Raw genomic sequence first — 23651 nt, 5'->3', positions numbered from 1 at the left:
TTACTCAAGAGGGACCATCACATCCACTAAGACTTCGCCTCAGAACAGGAGCTGCCCCTCACCAGTCCTCCACCCAAGCCAGCACTGGTCTCGGGCCAATCTCAGGATTGGATGCATTTTGTATACCTTAAAATGCTGTGAAGGGAAATCTGCCCTCTATGTAGCAGAAAAGTTTTTGACACTTTGGTCCAACACTTTTGCATTGATAGCATATATAGCATTAACTGCAAATGGATCCTGAACTAATACAAGAAATCCACAGGATATGATTCTGGGCATTTTAACTCCACCCTAAAAATCTTCTCTTGGGATCCCTCAATTAGTCAGAGCAACCTACTACTTCTGAAGGCTTTGAGAAAGGAAAGGAGCAACCTCCTGACATTGCATGGCAGAAGCAATACAGTGAGGCCAACTAAATTAATCCTAACTGGATTTTCGTCCAGGATAATATAATGAGATTCTACATAGCCACAAATACTCAATATTTCAAATAAAAACCAAGTTCTCTGGCAACACAGCATCGTTTGGTGTCACATTTCAGCACTGACTCAGAAGGAAGGGCCACACCTACTGAATCACTGTTGTTTCCTTTGAGGTCACCTGTTGAAATATTGGCTGTTTAACTCCTGTGATCTAGAAAGATCCAAGCTGACTTCAGCTGACAGGGAGCATTCTGAGTATACACCTACTGACCTTGCAGAAAAGTCCATTAAATAACCTCACTGGCACAAGGAAAGGCAAAAAATAAACCTCATCCTGTACAGTCCAGCATTAGCCTTTCACTTATGAAAAAATTGACCTCTATGCACTCATTCATTTCAACCTGACACATCACAAAATCTTATCTTTGTGAAACCTTTAGTAAATAGAGACACCTATACTGGCAGAAAATGGGACAAAACAGGGCTGGAACACATTGTCAGAGAAGCGTGGAGGTTTGAATTTGCAGCTGTAGGGCTGAACAAGATCAAATGGACATATCTCAATTTCTGCTGGGCCTGGGAATAAAATTTCAGTAAGTGCCAACCTCAGAGGGAAACCATGGAGTTGTGTGTCTGTTTGGGTGTCTCTCCCATTAGCAATGATATCTGCATAAACAATGTATTATGAACCTCTTCTGCAGCGTGACAGTTGACTTCACCATTTCCTTTTACTGATGGCCAGTACCAAGTCAAGTGCCATGCTGCAGAAGAGGTCAAAGTGTTTGGCAGGCAGTACCTAGATGATGGCAGGGGGCCGTGCCCATAGGATGAGCTGTGGGGGGCAGTGAAGTGCCTTCTGCTCATCAGTAAGCAAGGAGAATTGGAAACACCATCTGCTATGGATAAACAATCTGAAATCAGCTTGGCTAAACAGCTGTACCCCAGAGTCCTTAAAGAGCTGGCTGAGTAAATTTCTGGCCCACTGACGTTCATTTATAATCTGCACTGGAGCACTGGGGCAGCTCCCGAATACCGAAGCACTGTGCCAGTAGTTAGCCAAGATATACAATGATGATCCTCATAAATACACACTAGTTTGACTGACATAAAATTCTAGACAAAATAATGGAAAATATGATACAGACTTCAATTCATTAAGCACTGAGGAATAGGTGTAATATTAATCTTAGTTGAGGCACTTGTATATAAAACAGGTGCTTCCCAACTTGATTTTCTTAGTTGGCATGATGCTAAGTTTATCTGATACAGCTGCCTGCATGCTTGTAACATAACGTAATTAGATCTTGATAAGGCTTGACTTTCACAGGGTTCCATCATATGAAGATATGTAGTGCCAGTAGTACATACATTTAAATAGTTTAGCAGAAGCCTAGCTGGCAGGTCTCTGAAAGGAGCCATCTGAGGGACACTGATGTTGAAGGAGATATTCCTAATGGGCATCTATAGGGGTCAGTATTAGATCCAATGTATTTCCAAATAGACTGTATTTCATTAGAATAAAATATATAATTATATAAGGGATGCAGAATATGCCTGACAATGGGATGTTGTGTCCTAGAAAGCAATTACTCAGAAGAGCTACTGCTATCATTTGACATAAAACCAAACAGGAATTCCTCTTTGTGCATCAGTGGTAAGCAATGGGAATATCGTGCACACCTCTGGGTTTGGTATAAGGATATCAGAAAAAGATGGTGCAGAATATATCTCCCAGCAAGGGTCTGATGGCTGGAGGAAATGCCTTACGGGAGGAGAGTAGGAAGCCTGAATCTAATTATTGTAACACTACCCCACAAAAAAAGACTGAGAAGTTGACAACAGTGTACAAATATTGTTTCAGGCAGAAGCTGCTGATGCTAAAGGGCTCTTTGATCTAACAGAAAGTCATCATCAGAACTAATAGCTAGGACCCATACACCAAGGAAACTCAAATGGGAAACAAAGCCCACATTTTAAAGAGGGGGTGATGCATCATTGAAACTGGTGCCAAGGGAAGCAGTGGAGTTTCTATCCCTTGGTAGCTTTGAATCCAGTCTTGAGGCTTCTTTGGAAGATATGGCTCAGGCAAATGCAAGTTAGCAGGCTCAAGGCAGAGGTAACAGGATGAAGTTTAAGGGGCCTACATCCACAAGAGATCAGACCAGAATGGTCCCTTATGACATTAAAATTCATGATTATGAATGTATCACTCTTTCGATATCTGCTCTTTTAATATTCATTTTTCCTGGCTCTAGGCAGTACAAATAATCATGTTCATGAATATCACACACACTTTTTACTTGCCTTGTAAGATCTAAGGCAAAAGAGACATCCTGTAAAATTAATGGTCTTCCCTGCTCAATCTCAGCCAGCTATGCTTGAAGTCCACACAGGTGAGGCATCCCCTGGCTCCATGTCAGGCAGGCAGAAAGGGATTTGGAGGTAAACTGCCAGTGGAGGAGAAGGAAAAGGGCTTAACTTGTATTTTGGGGAACATCTCCAGGTTATAGACCGGTCACTGCTAACAGATGAAGCACTGTAGTAAACTTGAAGCAGACTTCTGCATTTTGGCGTATCTTTAAACTTTGGGGGGAAACTGAAGTTCACTCTCTGAAGCATATTCTTGTTTAGTTAGAGGAATACTTCCTACAAGAACCAATAACTGTGGGACTGGGCATCCAGAGCCTTCCTAGAGTAGGTCACTGCTTTCACTATGGACCAACCTGACATCACCTGAGGACTATCTCCCGGAATGAGGGAGTGGACTCAGATTATTTCTATTTGCATCATCCCAAAGCCACATATCCAGTGGATATCTTCTATTCTCATCCTTTGGATTAAAAAATAAATAGGAAAGCAAAGTTCACATGAGTCCTGGGAGCAGGGGTGGACCCTCCAGGGCAGAAGGCACTTGGAGGGGCTTTAGGTAGAGGACACTCTCCTAGCCATTAGTAACTAAGTCTTTACTCATGATACCTGCTTGAGGATTAAATAAAAGCTCTTACTTCTCCAGGCTCCTTGAATCAGGTACTTTTCAGCCAGCTCTGTGTTTTGCCAGAGTCAAAGTAAGCTAAACGACCCTGAGTGTCATGTGGTAAACTCAGCCAGGAGAGGCAGGCAGTTTTAGGCCAGGGTTGCCTACTAAAGAATAGAAACACCCTAGAATATGGAAACAGGTGTTTAAATAAAACAGGAGCCGGTTGGCTGAAAAGACTTTTAGGGTCCGTGTCTGCAGAAAACTGGTATTGTGATGAACCCCACACATTTGCTATTTCTGTGTACATTGGCAATGGGTAGGAGGAGAGCATTAGACATCACATGACAAAATGCCCTAAATAAAGGAGATTTACTTTGTCCCAAAAGCTAAGACAAACCCATGTACTCCTCATCTTATTCAAGATTTATGTTGATTTTTCACAAGGAAAAATAGCCTCATATGATAACAGCTGGGACTAGCAGTATCTTTGCAGTTTGGTTACCTATGGAGGAAAAACCCCAGACTCCTCTTATCCCACAGAAGCCCAGAGGCAATGGCTTTTCCTTGTGAGCAGTGGTTAAACAAATCACAATAACGTTTTGGGTGTATTCTGCGAAAGTATTGACTCCCTGCCAGTAAGAAACCCAACCTACTCCTCAGGGTGTTGTTTGTAATGTTGATCTCCATTTTTCATTCCCCTTATGTGCACCAAAAAGATCCAACCCTGACTCGGCACACAGCCCTTGTTGGGCTTCACTATGCTGTGAATGCCTTTGATTAACGTCCTGTTGTTACAGCAATGGTTCCATGCTGCAATACTTCCACTTAGTGATGTCTCTAGTGGGATGTCCAAGCACGTGATAATGAACAAACTACTACTTGAAGGAGCAGTTCAAGAAGTAAGTAAAGATAGAGGTCTGTCTGAGTAGACGTGGATAGAACAGATGGTGGAAAGTTGGTCTGTCTAGCCAAGGGAACCGGGAGGTCGTTCCTCTCATTTTAAAGCAACATCTAAAACAGATTATATAGTGCATGCCTCAAAACTGATGGTCCCTCTCCATTGACTGCCAGAGAGAGGAGGGTGATTAGCTCAAGTGTGGATGTCTCTACAGAGCTGTGAGTTCAAATTAGATGATCTGTGCCCAAGGAACATGAGGGTACATTTCACCACATGGGAGAACCAACCTGGAGCAGTGTGTGCTTGCTGAGACAGGGTCTGGCACAGAGGAAAAGTTTTCAGGGATGAGGAAGTGCCAGGGCTGCACAGCTGAGTAAAGGCAGAGTAAAGCCTGGAGCATGCTAAGCAGTGGCAGAAATGTCCCTTGCTCATCGTCTTACTGATTGTCCCCCAACTGTAGTTGAATGGCTAGGGGGAGAAGTGGACCTGAGCAACATGTTGGGATTACAGTCAGTGCCCCCTACCATATATGTCATAAATAAGACAGGCCTCTGGAGATAACTTCATTTGATTACTTTTTTGAAAATCATCAAGGTAGCCTGGTTACTAGAAAAAATTGAGCTACTTTATGAGGTACTGAACCCATAGGAGGTACCAGGTCACTGCTGACAAACTCTAATTTGGTTGCAGAGTCCTTATCTTCTAGTAGAAAAAGCCACCTTGAAGAGTTCTGCAGTCACTTTGGTGGAACTCTTCCTAGGGCGACTACTAAGAGAGGACTGTGCAAGCTCTGGTGGGGAGCACTGGGACAGGCTAATTCTTGCAGCGCAGAGTCTTACACCTAAGCAGCAACAATCACGCTCTATTTTCTGCAAGGTCCATGCTACAAAAACACCTTCCAGCCCTGTAGATTGCTTTCTTGCAAAACTCCATTTGCGCTTGCTGGGAGAACAGCTGGAGCAAACAGCTTTTGTGGTGAGAAGAGGAGGTAGGACAAGTTACACAAGGTCATGGATATGCCTCTGCTTCAGAATAACTGTCCCTTTTCAGAGTACCATGCAGTTTGGAGGAACAAGAATCCAACCAAACTGCCACAGAAATCCCCTTCACCCTACCTTCTCTAATCAGTGACTGAGACAGAAACAAGGCCCTCTCCAATTTAGCCTGGGCCAGGAAGAATTCAGGAAAAGCTCCTGCCTTTCCAAAAAAGACAGAGTCGGGAAATGCTGGTAGGTTCAGGAGCTCTCCACCCCAGAGAACAACTGTCCCTTTCACTGAAGTTTATTGCCACTTTATTTTATGCCTAAGGCCGTGCGTCTGTATCAGGTTGTGTGCAGACTGTCCTAAATTGGCTGCGTATAAATATGTTTATTTGAGAATCTAAGTGTGTGTGGAGGGAAGTGTGTACATATGTGCAGACAGGTTTAATTCCTTGCTCTTCCAACCCTGTCCCCAGGTTTTCAAAGGACTGAAGAATCTGGAGGGAGCAAGAAAAGGAAAAGTCACTACAGTGAAAGTCCAACAAAGTACCTACACAGTAAGACTGTACAGTGGAAAATAGCCAGATGGCCCATTTGCAGCACAGTCTAACTTGTTTGCTTGCTGGAAAGCATTTTCTGTTCTAGTCTATTTTAATTGAGTCCCATCTGCAGTTTCTCCTATGGCCTTTGCTTGTTCCAGACCATGTAAATCACTCTTGTTGCAATTAAATTTATTTTCATCACTCTTAATCCTGCTGTTGTCCTTTTTTTTTTTTTTTTGAATGAGGGTGGATGGGTCATTTTAAGCTTCCTTGTTTCTCAACTTTGGAAGACCTTTAATACACTTACGTATTGTTTCTGGCAGCTATGAAATGCCACTCATTACCTAGAAGATATACTTGGGCATGAAGATATTTCCAAAGACAGTATTTCCTTTAAAATTGTGGATATAAAGAGACTCCTGAACAAGAGTCAAAATCAACACTATTTATTTAGCCTTGGATTCTCTCTCTTCAACTGTTTTTTTCCATCCTCAGTTTATTCCCCATCAGGGAGTGGACCTTAGTTTCTCTAGGACACATACATGTTCACCTCCATCCAGCCTTATTTTAGCACTATTATTTTCAGGAACCAGCACTAGTGACCAAGGGTTTGATGAAGTCTGAGGAGACACCATCACCCAGCAGAGACATCAGGAAGGTTCTCGTGTATGTTTAGAGAGCATGTCCCATGCCCTTGTAAGCTTTGGACTCAAAAGGTGGTTTCTCCTCTCCCATGTAAAACTACAGACCATTCCTCGATGATCTCTGTGAACAAACACTTTATTGTCCCTCTGCATGTTCCCAGCCTCTGTGCAGGACTGAGAGCTTTTCTGTTAAAAACCTCAGCCTGGTCCAGGAAATGGGAGGGAAGGAAGGGGGAAAAAATGTGAGGGGGGTGGGCAAAACCAGTTTTATTTCTTCTTTTTTTTTTTTTTTTTTTTTTTTTTTTTTTTTTAAATAAGGCAAACTTTGGAACTGAAATATGGCAATAAATGCGCTCCTGTGATTTTTCATGTTTTTTCAGCTGTAAAGAAAATAGGAGAAATATTCCATTCTGTCTGGCTTCCAAACCATTCTGAGAGTAAGGTCTTTATGTACAGAGCGGCTTGGATGCTGCTCCCGCCTGCTCTGTTTCTGAAACCATCTCTGGAACAATAAAATCCTTTTTTCCCCAATCAGAAAGACACACGGCTGTAACTGCTCGGATACTTTGTCACGAGGATGCAGTCCTCCACACGCTGACAGTCTTGCAGCATTGACTGCCTGGATTGCTACAGGAGATGGCAAAATGACAGCACCAAGGTGTTCTTAGTGCATAAGGCACAAAACAGAGAACGTCTGTTGAAAACTAGGAATAATATCAGGTTTCACCTCAAGCCTCATCTGGCTCCTGTCCTCAAGCACCCCTTGCTACTGCAGACATGAACATAGTCAGACACAGCTCTGCTAATACACCCTGGTGATGGTACCAGTGTGTCCCTCAGCCACAACGTGTTGTCCAAAGCTCCTTTCTGTCCTCCTCCACAAAAGACCAAACTTGCTTGGACCTGTAATTTTGGTTCTATGCTGTTCCATTTTCAGTGTCTTTGTGACTTTTCTTTCAATAAAAGAGTTGCAGTCTGTTATAATTAGACTGTTTATCTAATTATATTACACATACACTACAGGAAAACCCAAAATACCTGAGGATGTATGGACATGTTTTCAATAACAAAGCTGCCACAGGAAATCTTAGCAAAACCTAAACCATCATATTCTAGGTTCAGTTACTGATCCAAGCTCAGACGTATGGTCTGGAACAAACATTCTACTGAACATAAAAACATTTATAAGCATTTATCTCTCTCTGGTATTTATCACAGAACAGCTCTCATTCTCCCCTGATTTACACTGGTTTTACATTACATCTCCATTATCTTCAGCAGTATTTCTCCTTTTTTTTTTTCCCCTTCTTTTTTTTTTTCTCCCCACCCCCGAGAGATTAGAACCAAGCTAAATACATCGGGTCCAGAACAGCAGAAGCACATACCACTGGCCACCCCAAAAACAGCTCTCTTAAGGGAAAAAACAGAACTGTCTGTCAATGGCAATACACACACCCCAGCAGTTTTCCTACTCCTCAAGAACAGAGAAGTCGTAAATTGTCCATTATGGCAAGCAGATGGCAGCTGAAGCCTTTCATGCGAGGTGTGTGATCTGCAGCAAGTCCTGAGCTGCCATGGCTCTGAGTGTCTGCTCAGTATAGAAAGCAAGAGCCACATTCAAACAGCCCCTCGAGCCTCTAAATTCAAGGGAACAATGAGCCTTTGAGACTAACTGAAGATCACACTCACAACCCTCTCTACTGCGAGGGGAGAAAAAGAAACTTCTAAAGAGCAGTTTATCTCCTTATGAAATAGATGACTCGGTTGAGAACCTTTAAAGAGTGGTTCAGCCATTTCTCAGTCTGATAGTAAGGGAGCCTGGAGCACTGTTAGACATCTAACTTTTAGAGATGAGAGGATGATTATACATTTCAAAAAGCCTCCTTATACCCTACTTTGTTGGATGTAATTGGGATCTATCTCTTCACTTGGGATAGGAAGGAAGAATTTAATCTACAGAGAAGCAATGGAACTTGGAAATCTCTTTTCTCCTGGATACGCTGTCTCTGGGAATGACAATTACCCATGACCTTTCTCTGGTAGCAAGAGGCAGGTAAACAATTGCATCCCATGGAAAGAAAGTAACAATCTACACATGTTTTCTGGACCTGCTCTCATCCTTGAGCGACGATCCCCTAGACACAGGAAGGAGACCCACCAAAACGCACAAGAAGAAAATTCAGATCCTCCCTGGGTGTCAGGCATGAAGATGGAAGCTTGAACCATGATCCAAGGGAGTCAAAACCAAGCTCATTGAGTGACAGCTTCTTCCATTCAAGTGCACTGACTCACTATAAAGCCCACTGAGAAATACAAAAGCTGTTGTTTCTGTGCATCTAGGATCTGAGTTATAGAAGCCTGGTACAGAGCAGGAGAAAAAGAAGACTGAGGGACCTGAAAACCCCTCCTTCTATTAACTTGGTAAGGCCTCTCTAAATCATCACATATACCTGCTCCAAGCAAGTATCAGCTAAACAGGTGGGTAGGTCCTCTGCAGATGCCGAGAGAGATAGTGTGGGATGGGTAAAGCTCAGCTGCCTGACAGCAGCTGCTTGTCCCAGTTGGGAGATGGTCCATTACCCTGCTGGAGTGGGAGAGTGATGCACAGGCTGCACTGGGGATTTTAATTTGTGCAGATTTTGACTTCTCATTTGTTTTATGGGTAGGCTGAAATCTCTTTTTTTGCAAAGCAGCAGCTTTAAAATGAGAAAACGTCCCTCTGGCTACAGAATAAGATGCAAATGTGACTGCAGAGAAGCAAATCTCTGCAGGACTTCTATGCCGGCAGAAGACTCATGGACATCTGCCTTGTTTCCCTTCTGCTCTGACCCAGCTCAGACCTTCAGAAGGCTGGATTTCCAGAAATCCATAACGCCTTTGAAACCATGTTTTAATACAGAATTCATACATATAGAGACCTAAGTCTTTATTGACTTGGCTAGTTACTGCCCAAATCTGATATCTGTTAATACTCTGCTACCCAAAATTGCCTTGGATGCAACGTGTGTGCTCCTAAGAAATGTGATGTGCAAGTTCACCTAACCAGGCTCTGGGAAAGGCTGGAAGAAACATCATGAAGCGGTCCCTGTTAGCTTCACAATGGTAAAGATTTTTCCTCTTGCTGTGGTCCAGGTAGACAGAAAACATCACGCTGGCTTGGAAGGTCAACAAACTTAAATGATTCAAGGTGAGAACCACAAGACAGTGTGCATGGCTGTAGGACCTCTGTAATAACTGCATATTTGGGTCCTTCTTACGACATGTAGTGTGACCACATTTCTGGTTGGTACCAGTCGTGTAATATTGTGCATAGCCTTGGTTTGCATGAATGTCTCTTCATGTGAATAAGCACCCATCTCTTATAAGATACAAAGGCTGCAGCAACCTCTTGCTAAGGACACCTTCTACTGATGTGCTATGTACATCATGCTGCACCACGATCTTTGGGGAGGCTGTCCATGCTGGGAATACACACGGCTGGTAATACTGACCATCCTCACAATGTCACAGCTTGGACACAAAAGAGACAGATTTGCAATCACATCCTATCTACCTGGCCTTTGCATTACCAAGTGTAGCATGCTGCTGGTGCTTAACAGCAGTAAAAGCAACCTTCTACCAAACCTGGAGGAAGAGCTTCCAGCTTCATCACAGTCTCAGTATCTGCCTCTTTTTGCTCCCCATTTTCTCTTTCCAGTGTTGGCACCTAAAAGTTTTCTCTGCATTAATTCCAGACATTGTGTAAACACTGTGCTTAGATTTACTTAAACGAGGCTGTTTCAGCCCTAGCTTTCCTACCAAGTAGATTTCCTGTTTCATAAATTCAAGACATGCACAGTTTAGTTTTGTGAGGAAGGTGGAATCTCGACTTGATCCTCCCTTTGGGATGACCTGGAAGACAAAAGGGCAAATGGCATGGGAGAAGTCCTGGGGCTTTCTGGATACTGGCTGGAAATGGGGGAGACATCCTGCCATGTGCTGTTCAGAAGGTAGTGCCAGTGGTCCAAGCAAATGTTACTACTTGTCATAAATAATCTGCAAGATTAGAAATCTGCTAATCTCCTGGCATTTTTTTTCTTCATAACCCCAGAAGATGGAGAGCCATCTTTTCCTACTGAGCAGATCACTGGCTTTTTTAGTGGAGAATCAAGGGATTACTATTTTATCCTGTTTCTAGATACTCAAACTATCTGTGACTCCTTAGAAAGGCACATGCATATCAAACATTCTTATGCACTCCTTGTACAGGCAAGCAGGGAGTTTCCTAGAAGTGAAAGAACTTTTCCTCATTGATTCACAAGCCTCTAGTCACTAGGACTTCAGATACTTTTTCTGGCAGCAGCGCAAACCCTCAACCATACCCAACTCAACACGCAAGTGCGGGTTTTGCTACCACTGACAAAAGCTCTCATGCACCCCTGAGCCTGAAGAAGGGTCTTTACCAAAATGTTGGAGTAGATTTTCTTCAAAGTTTTCTGCTGTCTGAGTCTGATATGATGAACCTCTGTTCTGAAGGCACTGGGCTGGCTTTCCCTTCCAGATTTTGGAGAGGGCACACAGTATAAACAGAGACCACAGACTTCACGTTCAAACTATAATGAGGGTTTTGCTGCCTTGGCTGTGTTGAGGAAGACCCTCCTACTTCTCAGTTTCCTCTGCCAGCGAACCTCTGACAACTAGACTGAGCACAAAACAGCCATGCCATTTTGTACTAATCTAGGAGATTGAATGGTACAGGAAGGATTAAGAAAGAGAAACAGCTTTTCACTCTCATCTCTGGTTTTAGGAAAGCTTAATCAATGGCTGAGCATTGCATGGCCTGAAACCACCTCATGCATGGCAGCAGGAGAATGGATTGCTGTCTCCTCTCATTTCCTCCTAGACCAGCTCTCCCAGCCCTCTCTGTGCCCCTCTTGACAGTTTTAGCAGTGGTGGAAGATTATGTGGACCATGGACAATGAGCTCCCCCACACCTCCCTTCCAGGGACCAAGTCACGCAGCAGGCGGGTACTGAGCAGGGGCAGTGTCTGTAGCTACTCTCTGGCTGCACAAACCAGGGCCTTTCCTGTGAGTGTGTGGAGGGTTTAGAGCCCTATTAAAATCTTATCAGGCTACCTCTTCTTCCAGGTTTTTCCCTTATTTTCATCTTCAGTCACTCCCTCAGCCAGTGCCATCTCATGGCACCTGGTAGCCCTACATCCCTGTACAATTCCTTCCTTTTCTGTGTGCTCAAACTCTTAATGTACCAGCAGACTGTTCTGGCATACAGTGCCCTCTTCCCTCTTAGCCAAGACACATGGTGTGTATTTAACTCAATTTAGTTGGCTCAGTCAATAAGGTCCCTCTTTATTCTAATATTGCTCCATTCCTTTTGGGAGGCAGAGGTACCTTAATGTGCAGTTGTCTGCCCTCTCTGCACCAGTTCCAAGTGGATTTCACCATGTTGGGAACACTGAGGAATGTTCAGCTCTCCTTGCTAGGGGCAGTCCTGTGAGGCACAGACACTCATCCACTGCTCCTATTCACTTGTCAAGTCACTTTATCCGAACAGTAACTCCTGACTTTGGTTCAGCCTGTTCTTTTCTTCTTGGGAAGAAACCAATGGGGACTCCAGGCAGAAAATAAATTTTCCTCTTGTTTTTTTCTACTATAGTGATGTCTTTGAACCAAGCCAAATTGTATAGCAGAAAACAAAACACAACAAGAAAGAAGATAACGACAAAATAGTTCACACACAATCAAGCTTGTTTTGTGTTTGCCACAGAGAAGACCAGCCATCAGAGACCACAACAGCTTTAAGTGTTACTTTGTGAGCCTGGTGGGGAGTTGGAAGGGAAGGAACAAGGTGATGGAAAAGGTGCCTAAGAAATTGTCCACTTGTAGCCATTTGCCCCTTCATGAAGGTGGATGTCAGTCTCTGGGTGCTGTATTCATCCACCCAGCAGAAAAGATAACAGGACCCCTCAGCATGGAAAAGGGAATAATTGGCAGAAGAATTGGCTGAGATTTCCATTTTGGGTCAGTTAAAACTTCCCCAAGAAAACTCTTCAAACAAACACTTTCTGAAAGTAACAACAAATATAAATGGATAGTTTTTTAATCATGAGAGACCCATTGTTCAACCCAAAACTGAATCACAGCCATTTGTTTTTTAACAAAGGAGATCTCAGCATCTTCACAAAACTACGTCCAGCCTGAAAGGTCTTTTCCCATCAAACATAAGGTGAAACTAGCCTGAAGAACAGAAACACTGCATTTGAAAAACAGCCAAACTCTTTGACCTAAATGTACGTTACGTATATATAGATCTTTCTCTCTGCATACACATGAATTTATAAATGGGCTTAGTAACAGTATTAGTTAGGAAGCAACTGTAATGATGTGACATTGAAAGAGAGAACAAGACAGAGACAATTAGCCTCTCCAAAATTAGTTTCAGTCTAGGGTCAGTGGATGCATATCAATAATCTTTTAATTGCAGCTCAGATCTCAGGGCTCCTCTGAGTTACCCCATCACAAGCAGACAACATTCCCTGCCTTAAAGATCTTGTGATCTAGAAAGTATCCTGCTGACCAAGCCTAGAGAGCACAAATATGAATTTGGGGAGACCATGGGGATCCTGAATAAAAATAAAGCTCTTATATGAAATCATTCTCTGAGGTGTAGACTGCAAAGGGAAAGACATTTAACCTTAACATAAGCCACAGGCATTTGGAGAGCCACTGCTGCTAAGCTCGAATCTACAGTTTGCTGAACAATGTCCATATGTAATATCTTCAGAAAGAGAAAGCGAGGTATGGAGGAAACCAGAATGTCAATTAGATGCGAATACAAAGTTTTCTGAGAGGCAAATAGATTCCTATGTATGAGATATGGTTGAGGGAGAGAGCCAAAACGTTGCCCAGCGTTTGGTGAAGTGTTCTATAAGGGCAAAAGAAAATGTTGTTTTTCCAGAGTTACGTGGAATAGCTTAAAACCAACAATGTCCACATTTTGGGAAACAGAAAGGTACCAACACAGATCCCTTGTAGGCAAAATAAATGCCTGGTAAAGTATTTCAAACCAGCAAATACACTCCAGTATTGATGGAGTAGATGTGTGCTTTAAAATGGATCCTCCAGCATGCTACACTGGTATTTTAACTCAGGCACAAGATAAACTCACAAAGAGAAACTGTATAAAAGTAAGATTGGTTTTATACTATTGGCATAAAAGACCGATTCAAAGGCAAGTAATAATTATGATCTATTTTAACCAAACTATCCTGTAATTCTTCCAATAAGATGGGCAGGTAAATTATCTGGTGGCCAGATCCAGTTACCACTGGCATCAGTAGAAAAGATGCCATTTACCTCTGAGGTTAGGAATATTAAGCCTGAGTTCTGGTATTAAAACCTAGTCTAGACAAGTAACTGCTTGCAAGTCCCAAAAAGACAGCAGGGAGAGCTCTCAAGAGGAAGTCTAAATCCACAAAAGTTTGTATAGAGCACTCTGCTTTCAGACAGAAGAAGAATCAATTCCATAAGACAATATAACAAGGAAAATCCTGTTTGGTTTTTATACAGAGTATGAGAACTAGATCTAATCATACATAACATTTGAGTATTGTCTCAGAGCAGACAGCAGATCGTGGTAATTTCATAGCTGCAACTGAAAAGCCATCAATGCACATTGATTCACACCATTTAAGTAAACCACACAATGGGAGCAATGTTCAATAAAACTAGTTGACAGCTAAATGTTCGAAACAAAAATATTCTCTAACATCTAAGACGAACATTCCTGCAAACATGGTTGAATGAGTCATACTTTAAGTTAATGATTTTTAATGGAAGTATACTGGAAAGGTGAGGAGCTATAGCTGATATACATTCTGGCCCTCAAAGATCAGTCCATGAAGATGCCAGGCTTGTCCAGACTCTTAAGCCCCTGTGCAGCACTGAGGATGTTCAAAAGCCATGTTGGACATCCTCTCCCCTTGGGCTGTGCTCTGTGTGCTTGTTCTCTGAAAGATTCAGTGAAATCTCCTTCCTACCATAAGGATGTCACAGAGAAGAATGAAAAATATAAGTAAACATTTTGGAGAGCAAGAGAAACAAGGGCTCCTGATCCTTAAAAAAATAAGCAGATGATTTCTAAACAGATTTAAAAGATCTCCATTAAAAGTTTTGAAACAACAGCAATAAATCCACTGCACTCTCACATGGATGCCGTGAGATTTCTGGGAACACCAAAGTTGTTGAGTAAAACTCTGATAGCCTGCCAAATTGTCCATGGTATTTCAGAATTTAAAGATGCAAATGGATGAGCGAGGCACCTAACAGAACTTGCAGAAGTGCTTCACTGAGTCTTTGGGCACTCTTCTGCTTCTGCAAAATGTGGCCTTCTGTCCCTAAAGCAACTTCTGGAAAAGGACATAATTTTACAAAGGAGATAAATCCAATCAGCTATCTGAGTATCTAATGACCCTGATACCTGATAAGTTCCAAAGTATTATTGTTTAATTACACCAACAACACAGATGAGAGAGACATCTCTCATGGATGAGGCACTGCAGATCTACAGAAAAAGTCAGTTGCATTTGCAGTTGCAGAACAGAGAGCAATCCCATTGGAGAAGAAACTGAAAATAAACTCTGCTAGGATTGAAGAGAAGGTGCCAACCAGCGTATCTGAGTGCCTTCACTTTCACCAATATACATAATGGAGGCATGAGTAAAGCTTCAGCATTACTGCAGTATGGGAAAGATGTTTCCATTTTAAGCATGAGCAAACTCAGCCTTCTTGTCTCTGACACCAGACTGACTCTGAAGCTGCCAAACACTCCAACAGCATGTGAACAGATGAGCTACCATGGAGGATGCAGGGGGAGCAGGGGCCCTTAGCACCTAGGAAAGAAAGGGCTGGGCATAATATTCACAAAGTACGTGGGTTTATGTTGGTCTGATGTGCTTATTCCATGTAGGAAGCCAAGTAGGTGGCAATTGTATGAAACTGGCCAAAAGCAGAGCAGAGGTGAGGTGGCCAGTGTGGATTGAAAAGCTGAAAAGGGGTCTTTAGCCAAAGAATATTTATTTTCCAGCATTCTCAGCTGCTCTTGGAGACACCACCTCTGCCTACAAAACTTACCCTGACTAAAGGAGAACATCTGGTGGGGCTAGCAGAAGGAAAGACAGAAGATTATTAACAATTTGAAACAGGCTCTGTAGGGAAAAATACATAGTTTTCCTAATAAATAATGTAGATGAAGTCTGAGGGGCACTTTTCTTAATTTATCCAAGGGGAATGTCCCTAAGTACTGTAGACAACACTGAGCTGGCTGCTGCCTGGCTAAACACCATGTTGTGGCAGTGTGATGTCCAGCAGAAAACAACTAACCCAAGAACTTATCTCACTTCTCAGGAAGATTTTGTAGCCCACACTGAACTCAGTGCTGTCTTGGTAGGAGTGGTGATGGTGCCTGGGCTAGCTCATTCAAAGTTACTTTGGATATGTTAGTGAAAACTGGAAGCACAATTTTGAAGATGAACTGAAATGAAGATCCTGGTTGACTCTGAGATCTTCATGCCTGTAACCCACCTGCCTGCCTGGATACAGCAAAAGAATGGCCCAAGATATCATTAATATACTTCAGAAAGGTATAAAGGAATGCATGTGTGCCTATTGAGGTACTGATGTGGGAATAATTAAACAGATAAAATGGGTACATCTCTACAGAGTGCTGTAGTCTCAGGGGCACGCTGGGGTTAGTCTGGAGCATTTCAAAACATTGGAGAGATTCAGAGCTGAACAGTAAGATCAATGAAGACCCTTCTGTCCTCTGCTGAACATGACTGAACATTATTGATGGTGTTAAATCATTTCATGCTGTCCTGTAACAGGCAGAAAACCATAAAATGAGACTGGAAGGTGATCTCTGCTGTTAGCTAGCATCAAGGAGTTTTTTTAGGAGGCAAACTGCAGGCAATCTGGGAATAGTGAAGGGACAAGGATTTTGCCCTGTCTCTGGCAAAGTGGTTTGTGATCTTGAAGCACACCAGGAAGTGTCGAGGTCCCGTGGGCTAGCTGGCCAAGCAGTGGGGTGACTCTCTTTCCCTGCTGGTATGCAGTGATGGCTGCAGGATAGCTCCAGCTCTGCAGCTGCTGAGCACTCTGTTTTCTGAGAGAAGGCCCAAGTAACAGTGACAAAGTTGAGATGGGAGCCCAGCATCCTCCTCTGCACAGCCATACTGTGTCATCTAATGCCAGCATAGTAGGCAATATTAGCAGACTAAGTACCCTGCAGTCTGACAGTATCACTTACATATCAATTACTACAAGGCAGCAGGGTATTATTTATACAATAAGTGCTATATAAAGCAGCAGGGTAATATTTAGAGGGCAAATACTATGGAGAGGAAGGCTGCAATTTATTCTGCAGCAGCAGGATGTTCTGTGCACTCCAAAGTACTGAGCAGGATTAGGGTGACACTTACATGCCAAGTACTATATGAGGACAGGGTATTATTTAAACCCCAGATACAATGATGGGGAAAGAGTATTATTTACTAACCAGACTGAATGCAATAGCAGCAGTGGCAGTAACTGCACAGTATAATTTACAACAGAGGAAAAAGACATCATTTGCAGACTGGTTATTAGAGAACGGGAGGGTATTCGTTATGGTACAGCACTGAAGTATTACTTTGAAGCTGAGCGCTATAGAGGTACAGGGTATTATTTATACACCAAACATCATAGAAACTATTCTTCTGGGGTAAGTAATACTGACAGTTAATCATTTATATGAAAGCCATCCTGTAATTTCCAATATGTGAGCTACGTGATTATTTCAACCTTGAAACTGTGGTACAGATGATGTAATGTTAATTACACTTAGATCTACAGCTGCTGTACCACAGGACTGCTAAGCCAGAGTAATCTTCTGAAGTCAGTAGATTTGTGCCAGCAAAACTACTGAATCTGCCCCTGCCCTGTGCAAATCCTGCAGTGTCTGGGGATTTCCAGGGTTGTGGTGGGGTATTTATCCCCAGCCCTGTGCAGGATCCCAGCAGGAGCAGCAGGTTTTGATGTGGATTACAGGTTATTCAATCGCCAGCACAGTGGCTGCTCTCCCAGCAGAGGTGTGAATGATGGATGGGAGCTCTAGCTGGAAGGGATCAGCACCATCATTTTCACCTGTTTATCAGCTGCTAGCCTCTGCATTTTCTTTACACACCTTTTTCCTCCAGTCTGTGATCTAAGCTTAGACAGGGCATGTTCCTTGGTTATTTATTGCTAGTTGTCCCTATGGATATTTTTCCTGTCAAATTATTCCTGTTTAAATTTCTTGCTTATTAAGTCAAATCTGTATCTCTTGTGGCCATCACAGATGATACCTTCTGTCCATCAGTTGTTTTCTAGACTACTGCTAATAAAGTGTCCAAGTCCTCTCCCCAGTTCTAACCAAGGGCAATGGAGAGGCTGAAGGCACATGGAAATTGCCAGACCGGATGAAACCAATGGTGTGTCCAGGTCAGTATCCTGTCTTGGACAAGACCTACATCACCAGCTTCAGAGCAAAGTTCTCATCAACGAAAAATAGGGAATAAATTGCTGAGGAGGAAGTTTCTTTTTAACACTGGGCATTTAGTGGTTACCTTATGGCTTGAAGCATGAGTATTTACATTCCATATTCTCCCCTAATGTAAGCTAGGTTTATTGGGCATGTCTTAATAGACAGTTTTACTCCTCTCAGGCCTAACCCATGCGCACTACCCTGTCAGAAGAAATTTCCTGTCCTGATCACTTTGACCCTATGATACGACACGGTTGTTCTTGCAGATGCCCTTTTGTCTTGGCATTGCCTGATGAAGAGTTCTCTGCTCCAGGACCTGCCCTACCCATCGCTGGGCACAGGGGAAGGCTGGGTTCATCTCCTTCTACCACTGTGAAGCACCAAGGTGCATCAGAAGCTCCCTGGCTCCCATGTAGTTCCCTGGTGACATGATGGCAATCAGGACTATCCCCATGTTCAAGGTTATGCAGTGCTTCGCTAACTGCCATAGTAAATACAGCTGTCAGGTCAAAAAGGACAGACCTGCCTTTCCTGGGACATCCCATTGCCCAAGTTCTTCACAGCAATCACTGCTCCTTTCATCATAAGCCTCCACACTCTCTGGACATAGTGACAACCTGGGGGGAACTGAGCAGCGGGGTAGGACTCTTCACCTGAGTTAATTCTGAGTCTCTCCCAAAGTTCCCCCTACTTCAGCTGACCCAGGTGTCCTCTGGATTGCACTAGGGTTTGTAGAAAAGCCATGATTTGCCTTGCTTTGGTTGACATAATGAGCAACTACAAAGGTGAAAACCCAGATGATTACGCTTGTCAGAGGTCTCCCATTCCCTGGCTTTCATCTCTTGCTCCCTTCTCTCAGCAGGGTCTTTTCTGTGGCCTCCGCTCTGTCATCCCCTCCAGGACCCAAGCACTGCCAGGTTTCATCCTCAGCCAGCCTTGGGGAAAGGCAGAACGATGGAAACCCACAGACAAAGCCGGATCCCAGGATGTTCCATGCAGCTTATACAGCAGGAAAGGGGACCTGGTGGCTTTTGGACTTTGTTGCATGGCCAACGTGCTCAAGTCACATCATTTCCCTTATCCTGCTTGGTGGCGGGGGCAGTGACATGGCTCCAGCTGCCTCCATCGATCGCTGAAGCCATCGAGAGTGTTAGATCACTAAAGCAAATTGCACAGCGGTTGGGCTTGTAAAGCAGGGACAGGAAATCAGAGCAAGGCGGTCCATGAGACTGCTGCTTAACACCTCAGGGCATTTCAACAGCTAAAGCTCATGGAGGCTCTTGGGGTACCCAAGTTGAATGATTCTGGTATTTCTCATCCTCCTCTCCACCCTTCTGCTCTCTGGTCTGTATGGAGAAATCACCAGGGAGGGGGGAATGTCATGCAAGGAAGAAATTTAAATTTTTCTTAAAAAGGGAAAGCTCAACGAAAAGCACATGGAGGAAAAAAATCTCAGTGTGAAGTGTCTCAAAAGACGCTGCGCGGGTAGCACGACAAAACCCCCTGCCTATTCATCAGGCCAACAAAAAGCTTCTTTAGATTTATACTGTGAGTCCATTGAGAGGGAGGGGAGGGGAGGCAGCACTCACACACCCGCCCTTGTGCACACAGGCAGAGCCCGCAGACCTGCCCCGCACACACAGGCTGAGCTGTTCTGCCCTCTCACAAGGAAGCACTGAGTTTTTAAAAGTAAACTGTAAGGTTTCCGTTGTTGCACTGGGCTCAAGTTTTTTTTTTTTTTTTTTTTTTAAATATATAACAGCTCCCTCTCTTTGCCGTCTCTCTCTCTCTCTCACTCTTTAAACAGCCCTGGCTGCTCTGGGCTGCTCGGCAGCCGTCGCGCGCTGGCTCCGTATGTGGTCCAGACCCGCTATGAACACGGCTTTTGTTGCTGCTGCTGGGAAGCTGCCTGAGAGTGGGACACACAGCCGGGCTTGTTTCACACATGGAGGCTGCAGTGGGTTAGGGGGGCAGAAAGGTGGAGGAGGAGGAGTAGAAGGAAGAAGAGACCAGCTTGGGGAAGGTTGTCTTGTGGTAGAGCAGCCACCCCACCACTGGTGAAAGAAAGGGCGAAGCGAGGAGATGGAGGAGGGTGGCAATGGAAAAGATGTCTCGGGCAGCTAAGAAAGGTCCCGTTGATTTTTAAAATGGGACCAGCTGGCCCTCCACCAGCCCAGTGTCTGCCGGGTGTAAGTCAGCATGGGAAGTCAATGAAGTCACCGGATCTGTGCAACTTATGTTTGCAGAAGATCTTCCCCAGAAGAGAAGAGGAGAGAAAAGACCAATAATGGAGTGGATTTTGAAGTCCCTGGGGTTTCTGACCATTATGTGCATCCCTGGGTGATACCAGAGGACTGAACAACAATCTGGTCTCTCTTTTAATTTACACATTCATTCATTCATTTCTGCCTTTTAAGCGATACCATCCATCTTCTTCTCCTCTACAATCCCTAATGTCCCTCATTAATTAGGTTGTATTTTACAGCAGTGAGCTGCTGTTTGCTCTGACAGTGCTAAGTCTGCTGAACTTTATTTAATATCCTCTTTTCCTTAGTAAGTTTTTCCCTCTGTCTCTTTCACTCCCTCAATTTCCTATCTTGTCAGCTCTCTTCATCCATCCATCCTCCAGCCCTCGTGCTGCTGTCAAACCCTGCTACTGTACACGGAGGTGATTATAGGAAACATTAAACAGCAGTTCAAGTGGAACAGATGGAGTTTTCCCCCCAAGACCGTTCAGGCTGCCGAGAGCGCTCAGCCAGCACGGGCACATCTCCAGCCCTCACCCTCTGCCCCGTCCAGCGGTGGTGGGAGGGGATGCCTCTCTTTTCTGCACTCTGACAGCAACTCAAAACATCTCAGAAAGGGGCAATGTCTCCCCTCTGACCTATCAGGCAGATACGGTCTTTTGGAGCCAGCAGGAAAATATAATGTCAAACAACCAAAGCAAAGAAAGCAAGCTCAGCTTCCAAAAGCACGTGACATTGCCCTCCTTTGCAGGATCTGAAAACCCACTAAACTCAGTCCCCAAACCACTGGCCCCTCTGCCTGGCCAACATTCTTTATCAGGAGTTATAGACGAAAACCAAAGTAGTGAGGAATGCTAAAAAATTCCTCTCTCCCAACTATTTCATTGTGGGATGTTCCCCCCTTCCCACATCTGGCAAAGTTATTCTAGAAATCTAGGAAAGCTTTTCAAACTGAAGTATTTTGGCTAAACAACTCAAAAGGGAAAAGCTAAAATGCATGCTTTCTGCTACATGCAGAGAGTTACTTAGCATAAGGTTTAAATGAAAAGTCTTAAAATGTAGTAGATGAATGAAAAGAAGAAATTTCCGATAGAGATTCTGAAAAATAAAACCTTTTTTTTCTCAGTCTACTTCTGCATAAGAGCTCCTCTCCCTGCGAACTATTGCTAAAAATATGTTTCATCTGCAAACGGATTCAGAAGGAGGGCAGGTACTGTGTAACGCCTGAAGCAGCTAACTGGAAATAACCCAGGAGACTCTGCCAACCGCCGGTCCCTGCCATCTTCACACAAGGGGAGTGCACCATCAAACCCTCTGGCATCCAGGCTCCTTCATTCTCTTTCTGAACTTGCCAGCCCCTACAGAGCTGAACACCCCTCTAGCTCAGAGATCACCCTTCGCCTTCCCTGTAACAAAGTTATGACACTGATCATAGCAATAATCACGAGAAACCCCGCAGCCACTTAGGACACTTGTAACAAATCAGCACGACGGCAGCCTCCTTCCCCAGTGCTCAGAAGCAGGATCAGACACATCTCCAGGGCTCGAGTGGTAGCTGAAATCCATCACAAACACCGATGGTTTCGGAGGGTCTTTTGGGGAGGGAGAACGGGGATAACCCTGCCTCTGCTCTCCCACCTCGTGGTTTTGGCTATAGGATCTCTTAAGCTGGTGGCATGCTTTCCCTCCCTTCCCCAAGCCAACTAACAAACTTGACACACAGTTGTTGCCTCTGGCTATAGGTTTGCTCCCTGTAGCAGATGGGTGGTTGGGGAGGACCATCGTGCTGAGAGGCACTCCAGGCACTGGCTCCCCTCTCACAGCAGTGCTGCTTGCAGAAGGGAAACTCAGGCTCAATCCGTTTACAACTTTTCTCACATTTCTTTGCTGGTTGCTCACCAGGGAAACAACCAATCCACTGACTGAGAGCCTGCATCTTTAGAGCACTGAGGAAAGAAATGGAAAAGTTGAAGAAAAGACACCAAAGAGAGAGGAGGGAAGAAAGTGCAATATGTTACCTTTAACAGTTCAGTGCAGTGCTTCCAGAATCTAAGTCCCATACACCTGGCAGAGAAATGAGGTGTTTTTCGGCGTTCAAGAAGGAAAGAGCTTGCCACTTCTTGCTATTACTATATGTCTTCTTCACAATCTCCAGATGAGTTTTCCTGTCTTTTTTTTTTTTTTTTTTCTTCCCTGGTTCTCCAGAAGAAATCAAAATTCCCTGTGTGGTGTTTCAGGTCCTTTCAGGCAGTGGCAGCAGCAGCAGGCTTGAAGAGTAAGTACTGTGTGTGAATGGCAAAAAAGAGAGAGAGGGTTTCAGACCACATTAGCTGCCACTGGCTGCAAGAGAGACCATCAAACTCCTGTCAGCCTCCTTAGATACCTCTTGAAGAGCTGGCAAACTAAGTGTATTGGATCCTCCTCTGGATTTTAGAGTAAAGGTAGGCAGGCATCCAGGGGGCAGGGGGAAATAGGAGGGCTTATGGACAGAAAAGGAAGCCCAGCCTCTTGGAAAGAAAGGGAAAAAAAAAAAAAAACAGAAAAGAAAAGAAGGGGAAAAAAAGCATTACCAAAAAAATACTGTAAATGGAGAAAGCTGAATGGGGAGTGGGGGATTAAATTTAGCCCTCTGGTTTGGAAGCAAACTGGCTGGAGCACCACAAGTGGTTGAGAGAGAAGAAATAGTTTATGTAATAAAAAGAGAACGTGGTTTATGCAAACTAAAATAAGATGAAGCTAATTAAGGAACCTGAGCAAAATATGTGTGACTGCAATGCAGTCAATATCTCTGCAGTCTGGGTAGAAAGGAGCAGACTTACTAGGAAACCCAAAGAGAGCAGAAAACAGAAAAGTTTAGGGAACTCTTGCATGACTCTTCTGGCTGCTGCAGAAGAGGAGGCAGGTGATGGCTGTAGGGCTCAGTATGGAGGGAGAGAGGGAAGGGGTGATCAGCATTAGGAAATGGAAAGCACCTGGAGCATCAGTAGCTGATAAGTGATATAAAGGCAGAGAAAGAAGGCTGTTGGGAGTGAATTTGCTTAAAAGCTAGCTGGGGTGAAGTGTAGGGTCTGTAAACACCTAGGAATGGTAGAGACTGAAGCAACTGCTCCAAAATTTTGAAGAGGATCACATAACTGAATCCTTGGCAGTTTTGGTGCTATGAGAAAGTGATGAAGAGGCTGTAATGTTATTTTGATTCTTTTTTTTTTTTCTTTTTTTTTTTTTTTTTTTTTTTTTCCCCTGTGGGGTGTTGCCAGTACCTTTGAGGAAAAAAAGCTGTGCTTCAGGAGGAGGGAATGGGTCTATTGCTGCAGGCCCACACCTTGGCTTGTGAAAGGGCCAGATAGCAGCTGGAAGGAGGTGGAAAACTGCTGGAACTTTCACA

The 23651-nt window shown here is 43.9% G+C and overlaps 1 protein-coding gene across 2 annotated transcripts in view; it reads right to left on the bottom strand.

Annotated features, from left to right (window-relative positions):
* The window catches only part of ACAN (aggrecan), a 52230-nt gene extending 29732 nt beyond the window's left edge, over window positions 1–22498 (bottom strand). For both annotated transcript variants that reach the window (XM_032994357.2, XM_032994358.2), the window contains exon 1: window positions 22285–22498. The gene's annotated coding sequence lies outside the window, so the exon portion shown is untranslated. The remainder of the gene's footprint in view (window positions 1–22284) is intronic.
* Between the last annotated feature and the right edge of the window lie 1153 nt (window positions 22499–23651).

This window comes from Tyto alba, unplaced genomic scaffold (genome assembly GCF_018691265.1).
Source record: "Tyto alba isolate M040663 unplaced genomic scaffold, T.alba_DEE_v4.0 Super-Scaffold_41, whole genome shotgun sequence".
NCBI lineage: Eukaryota > Metazoa > Chordata > Aves > Strigiformes > Tytonidae > Tyto > Tyto alba.
This window is presented reverse-complemented; position numbering and strand designations above follow the sequence as displayed.